This window comes from Bos grunniens, chromosome 17 (genome assembly GCF_055505025.1).
Source record: "Bos grunniens cultivar Pamir isolate PY7600 chromosome 17, Bosgru_T2T1.0, whole genome shotgun sequence".
Lineage (NCBI taxonomy): Eukaryota > Metazoa > Chordata > Mammalia > Artiodactyla > Bovidae > Bos > Bos grunniens.
In genome coordinates this window covers 3,693,574-3,708,476 of record NC_141181.1, presented here as the reverse complement: position 1 = coordinate 3,708,476, position 14,903 = coordinate 3,693,574, and positions in this window count along the sequence as shown.

The following is a 14,903-nucleotide window of genomic DNA, read 5'->3' as shown; positions in this document are numbered from 1 at the left end:
GAATTATTTAACTTACTTTCAATATACAATCATTAACAGAAAAGAAACAGCAACAGTGGAGGAGAGTACCAGCACATATATCAACTAATTGAGGTGACTAACATCCAGGCTCAAGCAGCACTGGGAAGTCCCGTGCTTCAGTCCCAACTGGGAAAAGGTCCTGGGTAGTGTGTCTGTTCCATGGGTGAGACTTCAAAATTGCAGATTTGGGGAGTTCCTGCTTATAATCCCAGGACACAAACTGGTATCATCATGTGAGCAAATTGCAGCTCTGGTTTCACATTAATCTTCTTTACAATGTTGTTTATCTTGCCAGTCACAAGATTTTGTTAAGCCCTGGGTGTGGTTGGCCAGACCTCCACCAGGGGCTCAAGAATTCCAAGACCCACTCCGTGTCTTATCTATATTACCGTTCATATTACTGGTAACAATCAGTGCACTCACAAGCAGGCACGTAGTTGGGGCAGTGTCCAGGCAGGTCAGAAGCAAGGTCAGAGGCCCACTCTGCTCTCTTGGCTTAAGAACAATTCCATTTAATTTCCCTAACATGAATCTTTAGTTGTGGAACATAAACTATTAGTTGAGACATGTGGTATCTAGCTCCCTAACCAGGGATTGAATCTGGGCTCCCTGTATTTGGAGTGCAGACTCTTAGCAATCTTGCTTTTTATATATTTATAAACTTGTGTTTCTATTTTACTAATCTTTTATAGATTCTTTTTTTTTTAAAGCAACACAAAATTTTGTTTTAAAGAGAAAAATTATGAATATTTAATACAGTAATAGATGTTATGTTTTACAGCTTGCACATCCAAGGTTTTCAGTAGCTCTTTCAACAGTAATAGATGTTATGTTTTACAGCTCACACATCCAAGGTTTTCAGTGGCTCTTTCAACAGAAACAGTCCTGAACTCATTCATCTCCCATTCTAGGTTAAATGCTCAACCTGAAATTGCACCTTATCCATAACCTCATGAAAGCGACATTTAAAGCAACAAAATCTTCTAAATTTTCCTCTTGAGTAGAACTAGCTTCAAGAGATGGAGAAAGACCCCAGAAATCTTGATGAGCAGTTTCCAATTCTAAACACAAAATTTTCAAGATGGATCTGCCCAACTAATCTATAAGTGTGAGATTTTAAAAATATTGGTGGTAGCCTGTTCCAATTAGCTTTAAAGACAAGTAGTGTTTTACCTAAATCTTTATATTTCATTTCAGTAGAATTTCTTTGTGTTTAGGGTGCATAGTTGGCATTCTGACCAAATACCCCTTTTTGTAACCTTTGGAGCACGTTCCCCTCCAGACTTTATTGTGATATAATTGACATACAATATTGTGTAAGCTTGGGTGTATAACATGATGATTTGATGTATGTTTATACTGAGAAATGATTACCATGATAAGGTTAGTTAACACACTTATTACCTCAAATAGTTACCATTTGTGTGTGTATCTGACATGAAATCTTTTTTAAAAATTTTAAATTAAAATATAGTTGATTTACAATGTTTTAGTTTCTTAAGACCTACTCATTTAAGAACTTCTAAGGGAAGGTAAGGTGAAGTCGCTCAGTCGTGTCCAACTCTTTGCGACCCCACAGAGTGTAGCCTACCAGGCTCTTCCATCCATGGGATTTTCCAGGCATGAGCACTGGAGTGGGTTGCCATTTTAAGTACACATTATTGTTAACTATAGTCACCATTGTGTACATTACCTATCTAGAACTTATTCATCTTATAACTAGAAGTTTGTATCCTTTGACCACCTTCACCAATTTCCCCTGCTTTCAGTGACTTAAGATAGGAGTCCAGTTTTAGTTTTCTGCATGTGAATATCCAATTTTCCCAGCACCATTTATGGAAAAGATTCTCTTTTTCCCATTGGATATTCTCAGTCCCTTCATCTAATATTAATATTAGTTGACCATATACATGTGGGTTCATTTCTCTATCATGTTGTATTGATCTATGTTTCTGCTTTTATGCCAGTACCATATTGTTTTGATTACCATATGCTTATATACAGATTGAAATCTGGAAATGTGATGCCTCCAACTTTGTTTTTCTTTCTCAAGATTGCTTTGGCTGTTCTAGGTCTTTTTGGTTCCATATGAATTTTTGAACTATTTTTTTCTATTTCTTTAAAAAAGAAATCTTAATAAAGATTGCATTGAATCTAAAAATGACTTTGAGTAGTATGGACATTTTAGAAATATTGATTCTTCCAATCCATGAACAAAAGATATCTTTACATTTATTTGCATCTTCTTCAATTTCTTTCAACAGTGCTTTACAGTTTTCAGTGTATAAATCTTTCACATCCTTAGTTAAATTTATTAATAAGTATTTTATTATTTTTGATCCTATTGTGAAAGGGATTGTCTTTTAAAAATAGTTTATTGTTAATATTTTGAAATGTGACTGATTTTTGTATGTTGGTTTTGTATCTTGCAACTTTACTGAATTCATTTATTAGTTCCAACAGTTTTTTTTTTTTGGTAGAACCTTTAAGGTTTTCTATATATAAGATTATGTCATCTGTAAACATGTACTGTCTTCCTTCTCTATTTCTGCTTTAAATAACTTTTAATTATTTTTCTTACTTGATTGCTCTGGCTAGAATTCCAGTACTATATAGAATGGTGTGGTAAGAATGAAAATTCTTGTTATGTTCCTGGTCTTAAAGAAAAGTTTTCAACCTTTTACCTTTTAAACTATGTTAGCTGCAGGCTCACTATATATGGTCTTTATTATGTTGAGATAGATTCCTTATAAATCTAATTTGTTCTAAGTTTATATCATAAAATCATGTTGAATTTTGTTCAAGCGTTTTTCTGCATCTATCAATATGATCATGATTTTTACCTTTTATTCTATTAATGTAATGTAACACATTTATTGATTTGCATATTTTGAACCATTCTTACATCTTAGAGATGAATCCCACTTAATTATGGTTTATGATCCTTGTAATGTGCTGTTGAATTCAGTTTGCTAGAATTTTGTTGAGAATTTTTGCATGCTACTCATTAGGGATATTGGCCTATAATTTTATTTTCTTCTAGCATCCTTATCTGGATATGGTAGATGAATTTGACTAATAACGTCCTTTGAAAATGAGCTTGGTGTCTTTGCTCTTTTTGGAAAAATTTGAGAAGAATTAATGTCAATTCTTTAAATGTTTAGTGTAATTCGCCAGTGAAACCATCAGGTCCTTTTTTAGGAGGTTTTTGACTACTAAGCAATACCCTTTTTCAGTATCAATCTGTTCAAATTTTCTATTTCTTCAAGATTTAGTTGTGGTAAGTTGTATATTTCTAGGAATTTATCCATTTACTCCAGATTGTCTAATTTGTTGATGTGTAATTGTTTGTAGTAGTCTCTTATGAGCCTTTGTGTTTCTGTGGTATCAGTTGTAATTTCTGCTCTTTAATTTATAATTTTATTTGAGTCCTTTAAGTTTAATTGTTTGTCTAGCTACAGATTTATCAGTTTATTTTCTTTCCAAAGAGTCAACTCGTTTATATTATCTATTGTTTTCCTATTCACTACTTTATTTATGCTGTTATCTTTATTTCCATCCTCCTGATAAATTTGGGTTAAGTTTATTCTTCTAGTTCTTTGAGGTTTAAAGTTAGGTTGTTTATTTAAGACTTTTTTTAAAAAAAAAATATGAGTTTATAGTTATAATTTTTTTTTTCTCAGAACTGCTTTTCCGGCATGCCATACGTTTTGGTAAGTTGTTTAAAATTTTTTTTATCTTAAGCTTTAAAAAATTTTTTTCTTTAGCAACACTTTAAAGAGTGTGTTTCTTAATTTTCTTTATTGTTAAATTTTCTAACTTTCCTCTGGCTGTTGATTTATAGTTTCATATCATTTGTGATAAGAAAAGATATTTGATATAATTTCTATGTTCTTGGCTTTTTTGTGACTTATTTTGTGGTCGAACCTATGATCTATCTTAGAAAATGTTCTGTAGGTGTTGAAGAATAATGTATACTTTGCTGCTGTTGGATAGAATGTTCTATGTACACCTGTTTGGTCCATTGGTCAATAGTGTTGTTCAAATTGTTTATTTCCTTATTGACTACATGGAGAATGGAGCATTAAAATCCTCAACTATCATTTTATTGCTGTGTATTTTTCCTTTTTATTCTGTTCAGTTCAGTTCAGTTTAGTCGCTCAGTCGTGTCCGACTCTTTGCAACCCAATGAATCACAGCACGCCAGGCCTCCCTGTCCATCATCAACTCCCGGAGTCCACCCAAACTCATGTCCATCAAGTCGGTGATGCCATCCAGCCATCTCATCCTCTGTCGTCCCCTTCTCCTCCTGCCCCCAATCCTTCCCAGCATCAAGGTCTTTTCCAATGAGTCAACTCTTCATATGAGGTGGCCAAAGTATTGGAGTTTCAGCCTCAGAATCAGTCCTTCAAATGAACACCTAACACTGGTCTCCTTTAGGATGGACTGGTTGGATCGCCTTGCAGTCCAAGGGACTCTCAAGAGTCTTCTCCAACACCACAGTTCTAAAGCATCAATTCTTTGGCACTCAGCTTTCTTCACAGTCCAACTCTCATATCCATACATGACCACTGGAAACACCATAGCCTTAACTAGATGGATCTTTGTTGGCAAAATAATATCTCTGCTTTTTAATATGCTGTCTAGTTTGGTCATAACTTTCCTTCCAAGGAGTAAGCATCTTTTAATTTCATGGCTGCAATCACCATCTGCAGTGATTTTGGGACCCCCAAAAATAAAGTCTGACACGGTTTCCACTGTTTCCCCATCTATTTGCCATGAAGTGATGGGACTGGATGCCATGAGCTTAGTTTTCTGAATGTTGAGCTTTAAGCCAACTTTTCCACTCTCCTCTTTCACTTTCATCAAGAGGCTTTTCAGTTCCTCTTCACTTTCTGCCATAAGGGTGGTGTCATCTGCATATCTGAGGTTATTGATATTTCTCCCGGCAATCTTGATTCCAGCTTGTGCTTCTTCCAGCCCAGCGTTTCTCATGATGTACTCTGCATATAAGTTAAATAAGCAGGGTGACAATATACAGCCTTGATGTACTCCTTTTCCTATTTGGAACCAGTCTGTTGTTCCATGTCCAGTTCTAACTGTTGCTTCCTTACCTGCATACAAATTTCTCAAGAGGCAGGTCAGGTGGTCTGGTATTCCCATCTCTCTCAGAATTTTCCACAGTTTATTGTGATCCACACAGTCAAAGGCTTTGCATTGTCAATAAGGCAGAAATAGATGTTTTTCTGGAACTCTCTTGCTTTGTCCATGATTCAGCAGATGATGGCAATTTGATCTCTGGTTCCTCTGCCTTTTCTAAAACCAGCTTGAACATCTGGAAGTTCACAGTTCACGTATTGCTGAAGCCTGGCTTGGAGAATTTTGAGCATTACTTTACTAGTATGTGAGATGAGTGCAATTGTGTGGTAGTTTGAGCATTTTTTTGGCATTACCTTTCTTTGGGATTGGAAAGGCTTTGCATTGTCAATAAGGCAGAAATAGATGTTTTTCTGGAACTCTCTTGCTTTGTCCATGATTCAGCAGATGATGGCAATTTGATCTCTGGTTCCTCTGCCTTTTCTAAAACCAGCTTGAACATCTGGAAGTTCACGGTTCACGTATTGCTGAAGCCTGGCTTGGAGAATTTTGAGCATTACTTTACTAGTATGTGAGATGAGTGCAATTGTGTGGTAGTTTGAGCATTTTTTTGGCATTACCTTTCTTTGGGATTGGAATGAAAATGGACCTTTTCCAGTCCTGTGGCCACTGCCGAGTTTTCCAAATTTGCTGGCATATTGAGTGCAGGACTTTCACAACATCATCTTTCAGGATTTGAAATAGCTCAATGGAAATTCCATCACCTCCACTAGCTTTGTTCATAGTGATACTTTCTAAGGCCCACTTGACTTTACATTCCCAGATGTCTGGCTCTAGGTGAGTAATTATCTGGGTCGTGAGGATCTTTTTTCTATAGTTCTTCTGTGTATTCTTGCCAGCTCTTCTTAATATCTTATGCTTCTGTTAGGTCCATATCATTTCTGTCCTTTATTGAGCCCATCTTTGCATGAAATTTTCCTTTGGTATCTCTAATTTTCTTGAAGAGATCTAGTCTTCCCCATTCTGCTGTTTTCCTCTATTTCCTTGCATTGATTGCTGATGAAGACTTTCTTATCTCTCCTTGCTATTCTTTGGAACTCTGCATTCAAATGGGAATATCTTTCCTCTTCTCCTTTACTTTTCGCTTCTCTTCTTTTCACAACTATTTGTAAGACCTCCTCAGACAGCCATTTTGCTTTCTTGCATTTCTTTTCCATTGGGATGATCTTGATCCCTGTCTCCTGTACAATGTCATGAACTTCAGTCCAGAGTTCATCAGGCACTCTATCAGATCTAGTCCCTTAAATCTATTTCTCACTTCCACTGTATAATCATAAGGGATTTGATTTAGGTCATACCTGAATGGTCTAGTGGTTTTCCCTACTTTCTTCAATTTCAGTCTGAATTTGGCAATAAGGAGTTCATGATCTGAGGCACAGTCAGCTTCCAGTCTTTTTTTTTGCTGACTGTATAAAGCTCCTCCATCTTTGGCTGCAAAGAATATAATCAATCTGATTTTGGTGTTGACCGTCTGGTGATGTCCATGTGTAGAGTCTTCTCTGTGTTGTTGGAAGAGGGTATTTGCTATGACCAGTGTGTTCTCTTGGCAAAACTCTATTAGCCTTTGCCCTGCTTTATTCTGTTTTCCAAAGCCAACTTTGCCTGTCACTCCGGGTGTTTCTTGATCCTACTTTTGCATTTCAGTCCACTATAATGAAAAGGACATCTTTTTTGGGTGTTAGTTCTAAAAGGTCTTGTAGGTCTTCATAGAACCGTTCAACTTCAGCTTCTTCCATGTTACTGGTTGGGGCATAGGCTTGGATTACCGTGATATCGAATGGTTTGCCTTGGAAACGAACAGAGGCCATTCTGTCATTTTTGAGATTGCACCCAAGTACTGCATTTCAGACTCTTGTTGACTATGAGGGCTACTCCACTTCTTCTAAGAGATTCTTGCACAAAGTAGTAGATATAATGGTCATCTGAATTAAATCAGCCCATTCCAGTCCATTTTAGTTCACTGATTCCTAGAATGTCGATGTTCACTCTTGCCATCTCCTGTTTGGCCACTTCCAATTTACCTTAATTCATGGACCTAACATTCCAGATTCCTATGCAATATTGTTCCTTACAACATTGGGCCTTACTTCCATCACTAGCCACATCTACAACTGTATGCTTTTTTCACTTTGGCTCAGCATCTTCATTCTTTCTGAGCAAGAGAATTCCAGAAAAAAATCTACTTTTGCCTCATTGACTACACTAAAGCCTTGACTGTGTGAATCACAACAAACTGTGGAAAATTCTTCAAGAGATGGGAATACCAGAACACCTTACCTCCTCCTGAGAAACCTGTATGCAAGTCAAGAAGCAAGAGTTAGAACTGGACATGGAGCAATGGACTGGTTCCAAATTGGAAAAGGAGAACATCAAAGCTGTATATGTCACCCTACTAATTTAACTTATATGCAGAGTACATCATGTGATGTACTATTGGGCTGGATGAAGCACAAGTTGGAATCAAGATTGCTGGGAGAAATATCAATAATCACAGATATGCAAATGATACCTCCCTTATGGCAGAAGGTGAAGAGGAACTAAAAAGTCTCTAGGTGAAGGTGAAAGAGGAGAGTGAAAAAGCTGGCTTAAAACTCAACATTCAAAAAGCAAAATTCATGGCATCCAGTCCCATCATTTCATGGCAAACAGATGGGGAAGCAATGGAAACAGTGACAGACTTAATTTTCTTGGGCTCCAAAATCACTGCAGGTGGTGACTGCAGCCAAGAAATTAAAAGATGCTTGCTCCTTGGAAGAAAAGTTATGACAAACCCGGACAGCATATTAAAAAGTAGAGACATTGCTTTGCCAACAAAGGTCCATCTAGTCAAAGCTATGGTTTTTCCAATAGTCATGTATGGATGTGAGAGTTGGACCATAAAGAAGGCTAAGCATCGAAGAATTGATGCTTTTGAACGCTGGTGTTGGAGAAGACTCTTGAGAGTCCCTTGGACTGCAAGGAGATCCAACCAGTCAATCCTAAAGGAAATCAACCCTAAATATTCACTGGAAGGACTGATGCTGAAGCTGAAACTCTAATACTTTGGCCACCTGATGCGAAGAACTGACTTATTAAAAAAGACTCTGATGCTGGGAAAGATTGAAGGCAGGAGGAAAAGGGGCTGGCAGACTGTGAGATTGTTGGATGGCATCACTGACTCAATGGACATGAGTTTGAGCAAGCTCTGAGAGGTAATGGACAGGGAAACCTGGTGTGCTCAGTCTATGGGATCACAAAGGGTCAGACATGAATGAGTAACTAAACTGAGCTGATCTGATTGGAGCTTTATTGATTTCTGTTTCATGATTCCTTGTTATCCTTATATAGTCATGTTGGTATCTCCATATTTGTGTAAGTAGACCTTTTTGCTAGAGTTTACAAGTTTGCTTTGGCAGGGAAAGAGCTTCACCAGTCTGTTCAGCATGGTGTACTAGTTGGGCCACCTAGTTATTCCTGTAGGTAGGCTAGTGGGATGTGTAATTGGGCAAGAGTGCTGTTCATACTGTGAAGTTGGGGCAAGGTGCTTCTATCCCTGAAAGCTGGATGTGACTGGTGCCTTGGCTCTCTATGCAAGCATGGCTGCTGGGTGAGCTCCTTTGTTGGATGGGGCTGCTGGCTTTTCTCTGTGGCCAGTTAAGATCATTATCTGGGTCCTGTAAGCCTCTCTGGTCAGGAAAGTTTGTGGTCTTTGTTCCACGGCAGGGCAATGCCACTGGTTGGGCTCTGATTGGGCAAGGCTTCACTGGGCTTCCGAGTGGCTCTTGGTGAGGTGGAGACTCAAGCTGTGCCCTCCCACCAGGCAGGGCTGCAGGCTGGGCTTTGTGATCAGCTAGATCTCTTGCTGTGCTCTGCTTTTGGGTTCAGACACTGGCTGTGTTTCTTGTCAGACAGGGCTTCCCACTGTATCCTGCAGTTGAGAGGGTTTCAGAACTGTGCTCTGTAGTTTGGCATGGTCTCGGTCTGAGTTCTTGTAAGCTGTGCATCAAGTTTGGGTGAGGTCACTGGCTGGGCTCCCTGCCTGAGGGAGGCCAAAGACTGTGTTTAGTAATCGGACTGGCCCTAATGCTGGACTCTGCTCCTGAATGGTATTTTAAGCTATGCTTCAGGGCTGGGCAGTATGGTAGGCTAGTCTCTGAAGCCCATGGTCACTGTTTAGGTTCTCTGGTTTTGTGGAACCAGAGGCTTATACTCAGCAGTTGGGCAAGGCTAGTGGCAAGGCTGCTGGCTACAGATGGGCTCTGCAGCTGCCCCAATTCCTTGAGCAACTTTCTTGTGGGTTGGGACTTAGGGTTACCCTCTGCCATTGGGCAGGTCTTCAAACTTGCTTCTCTGCCCAGGCAGGGCCACAGAACTGATTCCATGGATGATATTGCCCATTGACTAGGGACCCAAATCAGGCAAAACTACCAACTAAATTCTTTGGACAGACAGGGTCATGACTTAGTTCCACAGATGGGCAGAACCAATAGCTGGGCCATCTCCTCAGATGCAGCTGAAAGCAGTAACATTGTCTCCAGGATCCGAGCATGGTTGCTGTAAACTTTGCTCTTCATCTCTGTCTGCTCTTCATTGGTCAAGCCCTGCAGATTTCCCCAGTGACCCCTATGAAGGAAGACCCTAGTGTACTTCCTGGGAAGTGTTTCACTACCCTGGGGGACTGGATGTCCACCTCAGATTTTCTTTTCTCACTGGTGACACCATGGGCCCGGGGAATGCTGTCAGTGTACTCCTCTACCCTTCTAATGTAGTCTTTCTGGGGCCCAGGGGGTGCTTCAGCCTCCCCTTCTCAGGTTCTGGGATTTTCACAGTGGTGTCTTGTCTACAGATAGTTGTTAGCCGGCCCTCTTGTGAAGGAGACTGAAGAACGGAACAACCTGTATCACCATCTTGATGACATCAGTTCTCCAACATGGGATTTCTTTGAGGGTCAGTCCGTCTAGTCAAGGCTATGGTTTTTCCTGTGGTCATGTATGGATGTGAGAGTTGGACTGTGAAGAAGGCTGAGCGCCGAAGAATTGATGCTTTTGAAGTGTGGTGTTGGAGAAGACTCTTGAGAGTCCCTTGGACTGCAAGGAGATCCAACCAGTCCATTCTGAAGGAGATCAGCCCTGGGATTCCTTTGGAGGAAATGTTGCTGAAGCTGAAACTCCAGTACTTTAGCCACCTCATGCAAAGAGTTGACTCATTGGAAAAGACTCTAATGCTGGGAGGGATTGGGGGCAGGAGGAGAAGGGGACGACAGAGGATGAGATGGCTGGATGGCATCACTGACTCAATGGATGTGAGTCTGAGTGAACTCCGGGAGTTGGTGATGGACAGGGAGGCCTGGCGTGCTGCGATTCATGGGGTCGCGAAGAGTCGGACACGACTGAGAGACTGAACCGAACTGAACTGAACTGAAAAATGTTCTAAATTTGATTACAGTGATGGTTCAGTTCAGTTCAGGTGCTTAAGTCATGTCCAACTCTTTGTGACCCCATGGACTGCAGCATGCCAGGCTTTCTTGTCCATCACCAACTCCCGGAGCTTAATCAAACTCAAGTCCACTGAGTCTGTGATGTCATCCAACCATCTCATCCTCTGTCATCCCCTTCTCCTTCTACCTTCAATCTTTCCCAGCATCTGGGTCTTTTCAAATTAGTCTACTCTTTGCATCAAGTGGCCAAAATATTGGAGTTTCAGCTTCAGCATCAGTCCTTCCAATGAATATTCAGGACTGATTTCCTTTAGGATTGACTGGTTTGATCTCCTTGCAGTCCAAGGGACTCTCAAGAGTCTGCTCCAACACCACAGTTCAAAAACATCAATTCTTTGGCACTCAGTTTTGTTTTTAGTCCAACTTTCACATCCATACGTGACTACTAGAAAAACCATAGCTTTGACTAGATGGACCTTTGTTGGCAAAGTAATGTCTCTACTTTTTAATATGCTGTCTAGGTTGGTCATAACTTTTCTTCCAAGGAGCAAGCATCTTTTAATTTTGTGGTGGCAGTCACCATCTGCAGTGATGTTGAAGCCCAAGAAAATTAAGTCTGTCACTGTTTCCATTGTTTCCCCATCTATTTGCCATGAAGTGATGGGACCAGATGCCATGATCTTAGTTTTCTGAATGTTGAGCTTTAAGCCAACTTTTTTACTCTCCTCTTTCATTTTCATCAAGAGGCTTTTAAATTCTTCTTCACTTTCTTCCATAAGGGTGGTGTCATCTGCCTATCTAAGGTTATTGGTATTTCTCCTGGCAATCTTGATTCCAACTTGTGTTTCATCCAGCCTGGAGTTTCTCATGATGTACTCTGCATATAAGTTAAATAAGCAGTGTGACAATATACAAACTTGAATACTCCTTTCCCATTTTGAAACCAGTCTGTTGTCCCATGTACAGTTCTAGCTGTTGCTTCTTGACCTTTATACAGATTTCTCAGGAGGCAGGTAAGGTGGTCTGGTATTCCCATCTCTTGAAGAATTTTCCACAGTTTGTTGTGATTCACACAGTAAATGGCTTTGGTGCAATCAATAAAGCAGAAGTAGATGTTTTTCTGGAACTCTCTTGTTTTTTTGATGACCCAGTGGATGTTGACAATTTGATCTCTGTTTCCTCTACCTTTTCTGCAACAGTGATGGTTGCACAACTCTAAATATACTTCGCTCTTTCCAACTCCTCCTGGATCTATTACAGTTTTTCTGGTCACTGCCTCCTCATCCAGAGAAACATCTAAATTGGATGGACAGCTAGTTTAGGAGTCAACTGAACCAGAGTTATTCAAATACTGTAGACTTCCTCCCTTGGCCTTTTTTAGAAACCTGTTTCAGATGTTAGAGTGCTTTTAAGACATGTTGATAGAGCAGTGACTAGAAAAACACCTGGGACATAGTAGGTGATCAGTAAATTGAGTTGTATTATATCAGCCCTCATTGGTCTCTCTTTAGGGTAAAGAAATGATGTAAAGTATTCGTACTAATATTGACCTGTGTGTGTGGCATTCAGTTGCCTCCAAATGCAGGGCCATATAGCATTGCATGAAACTCCCAGGATGCTTTTTCAGAGTGCTTGTTTGAGCTCACAAAGCCTTTTATGGGTCCCTCCTGGACACATTATGTCATCCTCTAAGCCATTAAATCAATCTATTTTAAATGGATAATGAGTCCCATTTTTGAATCCGTGGAAAGTCCATCCCTACCTCCATCTGTATCTCTAGTGGCAGATTTCCAATGTTCTGACAGCAGCAAAGATTTTTGTCCTCCCTGTAGCCCTGCAGCTACCAGGGGCCAAAGACCAATTTGCCGTAATGAATTTAATATGTTTAGTCTGAGCCATATAGTTTCAGGCCAGCCAGAGAGGGCCCCCTTTAGGGTTACTTTCCATTAAGTGAATCAAAGAAGCATGTCAGTAACCGTGGGCTGAGTGTGCAAATCCTTCTGGGGCCAACCTCATTCTAAGTCCTGCCAGCTTCTGAGCCACTTTCTGGGCTGTCCCAAGACCTTTTGGGCAGAAGTTTATCATGCCACTGGCTCCTTGAATCTACATGAGACCATTCTCAAGCAGGTATCATAACTCTTGGAAGATGTGCATGTAGATTTCTCATCTAAACGTTGGCCCTTCTTAGTGACAAGAAATAGTTTTGTGAGATATCCCTTGGATATCTTGGAAACATTTTTCTTTCTTTTTTTTTTTATTGTTATTGAAACACAACTGTTTTTGGTATGTTTGTTTTGTATCTACAGTTTTACTGAATTCCTTTAATATTTTTTTTCAATTTTAATTTAAAAAAATTATACATGTGTTCCCCATCCTGAACCCTCCTCCCTCCTCCCTCCCCATACCATCCCTCTGGGTCGTCCCAGTGCACCAGCCCCAAGCATCCAGCATCGTGCATTGAACCTGGACTGGCATCTCGTTTCATACATGACATTTCACACGTTTCAATGCCATTCTCCCAAATCTTCCCACCCTCTCCCTCTCCCACAGGGTCCATAAGCCTGTTCTATACATCAGTGTCTCTTTTGCTGTCTCATATACAGGGTTATCATTACCATCTTTCTAAATTCCATATATATGCATTAGTATACTGTATTGGTGTTTGTCCTTCTGGCTTACTTCACTCTGTATAATAGGCTCCAGTTTCATCCACCTCATTAGAACTGATTCAAATGTATTCTTTTTAATGGCTGAGTAATACTCCATTGTGTATATGTACCACAGCTTTCTTATCCATTCACTGCTGATGGACATCTAGGTTGTTTCCATGTCCTGGCTATTATAAACAGTGCTGCGATGAACATTGGGGTACACGTGTCTCTTTCCCTTCTGGTTTCCTCAGTGTGTATGCCCAGCAGTGGGATTGCTGGATCATAAGGCAGTTCTATTTCCGGTTTTTTAAGGAATCTCCACACCGTTCTCCATAGTGGCTGTACTAGTTTGCATTCCCACCAACAGTGTAAGAGGGTTCCCTTTTCTCCACACCCTCTCCAGCATTTATTATTTGTAGACTTTTGGATCGCAGCCATTCTGACTGGTGTGAAATGGTATCTCATAGTGGTTTTGATTTGCATTTCTCTGATAATGAGTGATGTTGAGCATCTTTTCATGTGTTTGTTAGCCATCTGTATGTCTTCTTTGGAGAAATGTCTATTTAGATCTTTGCATGTGAGTTATGATTATCTATGTTTAAGTCCACTTCAAGATTATATTTTCAAAGGAGTCCAAATGCAAAATAGTTTAGAGATTGATAAATTTTAAGGGGTTCAAGAAATTATTTTGTGCAGGTCTCTGCCTCTAGAAATAGACTATAAGACCTCCAGGGCCCAGGACATCAATCTTAAATGGAAATGCCAGGGCCATTGGCTGATACATGTTAGATTCATCTGCTCATCCATTCATTTATTCCACCAGCACTATGACTGGGTACTCAGTTAAGCATTAGAGAAACCAAGCATGAATTAAAGAAGTTACCAGACTTTAAAGAGTTCACAGTTTGGTATGGAAAACATAAGCATCAACAATGTGATAAGTGTTGTCAGAGAGACACAAGGGTTCTTATTACCAGAAGAAAATTGGAACCAAGAAAGGGCCATTCAAAATGAATTCATTTAAAATGCAGACCAACTTTTCTAAGTGAATTAGACAAGTGAGGTTTGTTTGAGAACTATTCTTAAAAAAATAAAACTAAAAATATGAAAATAATTTTTATTTATTAAGCAAAATTTAGATTACCACTTAAGTTAATCTATATTGAAATTCTTAGGAAATGCAAAGAATGGATAAAAATAGGATTTTGGTGACAGTGACATTATGGCAGAAGGATAATAGTACACAGATAATTTATTTTTTTAAAAAACAGAAAAGAGTTTCATCAATGTCACTTTATTTTAATATTCAAATCATTTTATTTTGCATTCTTATATTTATTAATTATTGTCTTGTTTGATTGCTAATGCATTTAAATCTGCTAGAGTCTCCTTTTTAACAGCTTTCAATGGAATTCAACAACTCTCTCAAAAACCTTTCCTCACCTTTGTAAAATTTTCTGGCAAGACTTGCAATTTCATGTTGCAACTGGAAATCATCAGGACCAGACAAAGAAGATAATGTCAGTGTGAAGTTGACTGGGATGTTTTGGTGGGGACTTATCCAGTTGTCTTGTATGGATGTGAGAGTTGGATTATAAAGAAAGCTGAGCACTGAAGAATTGATGCTTTTGTACTGTGGTGTTGGAGAAGACTCTTGA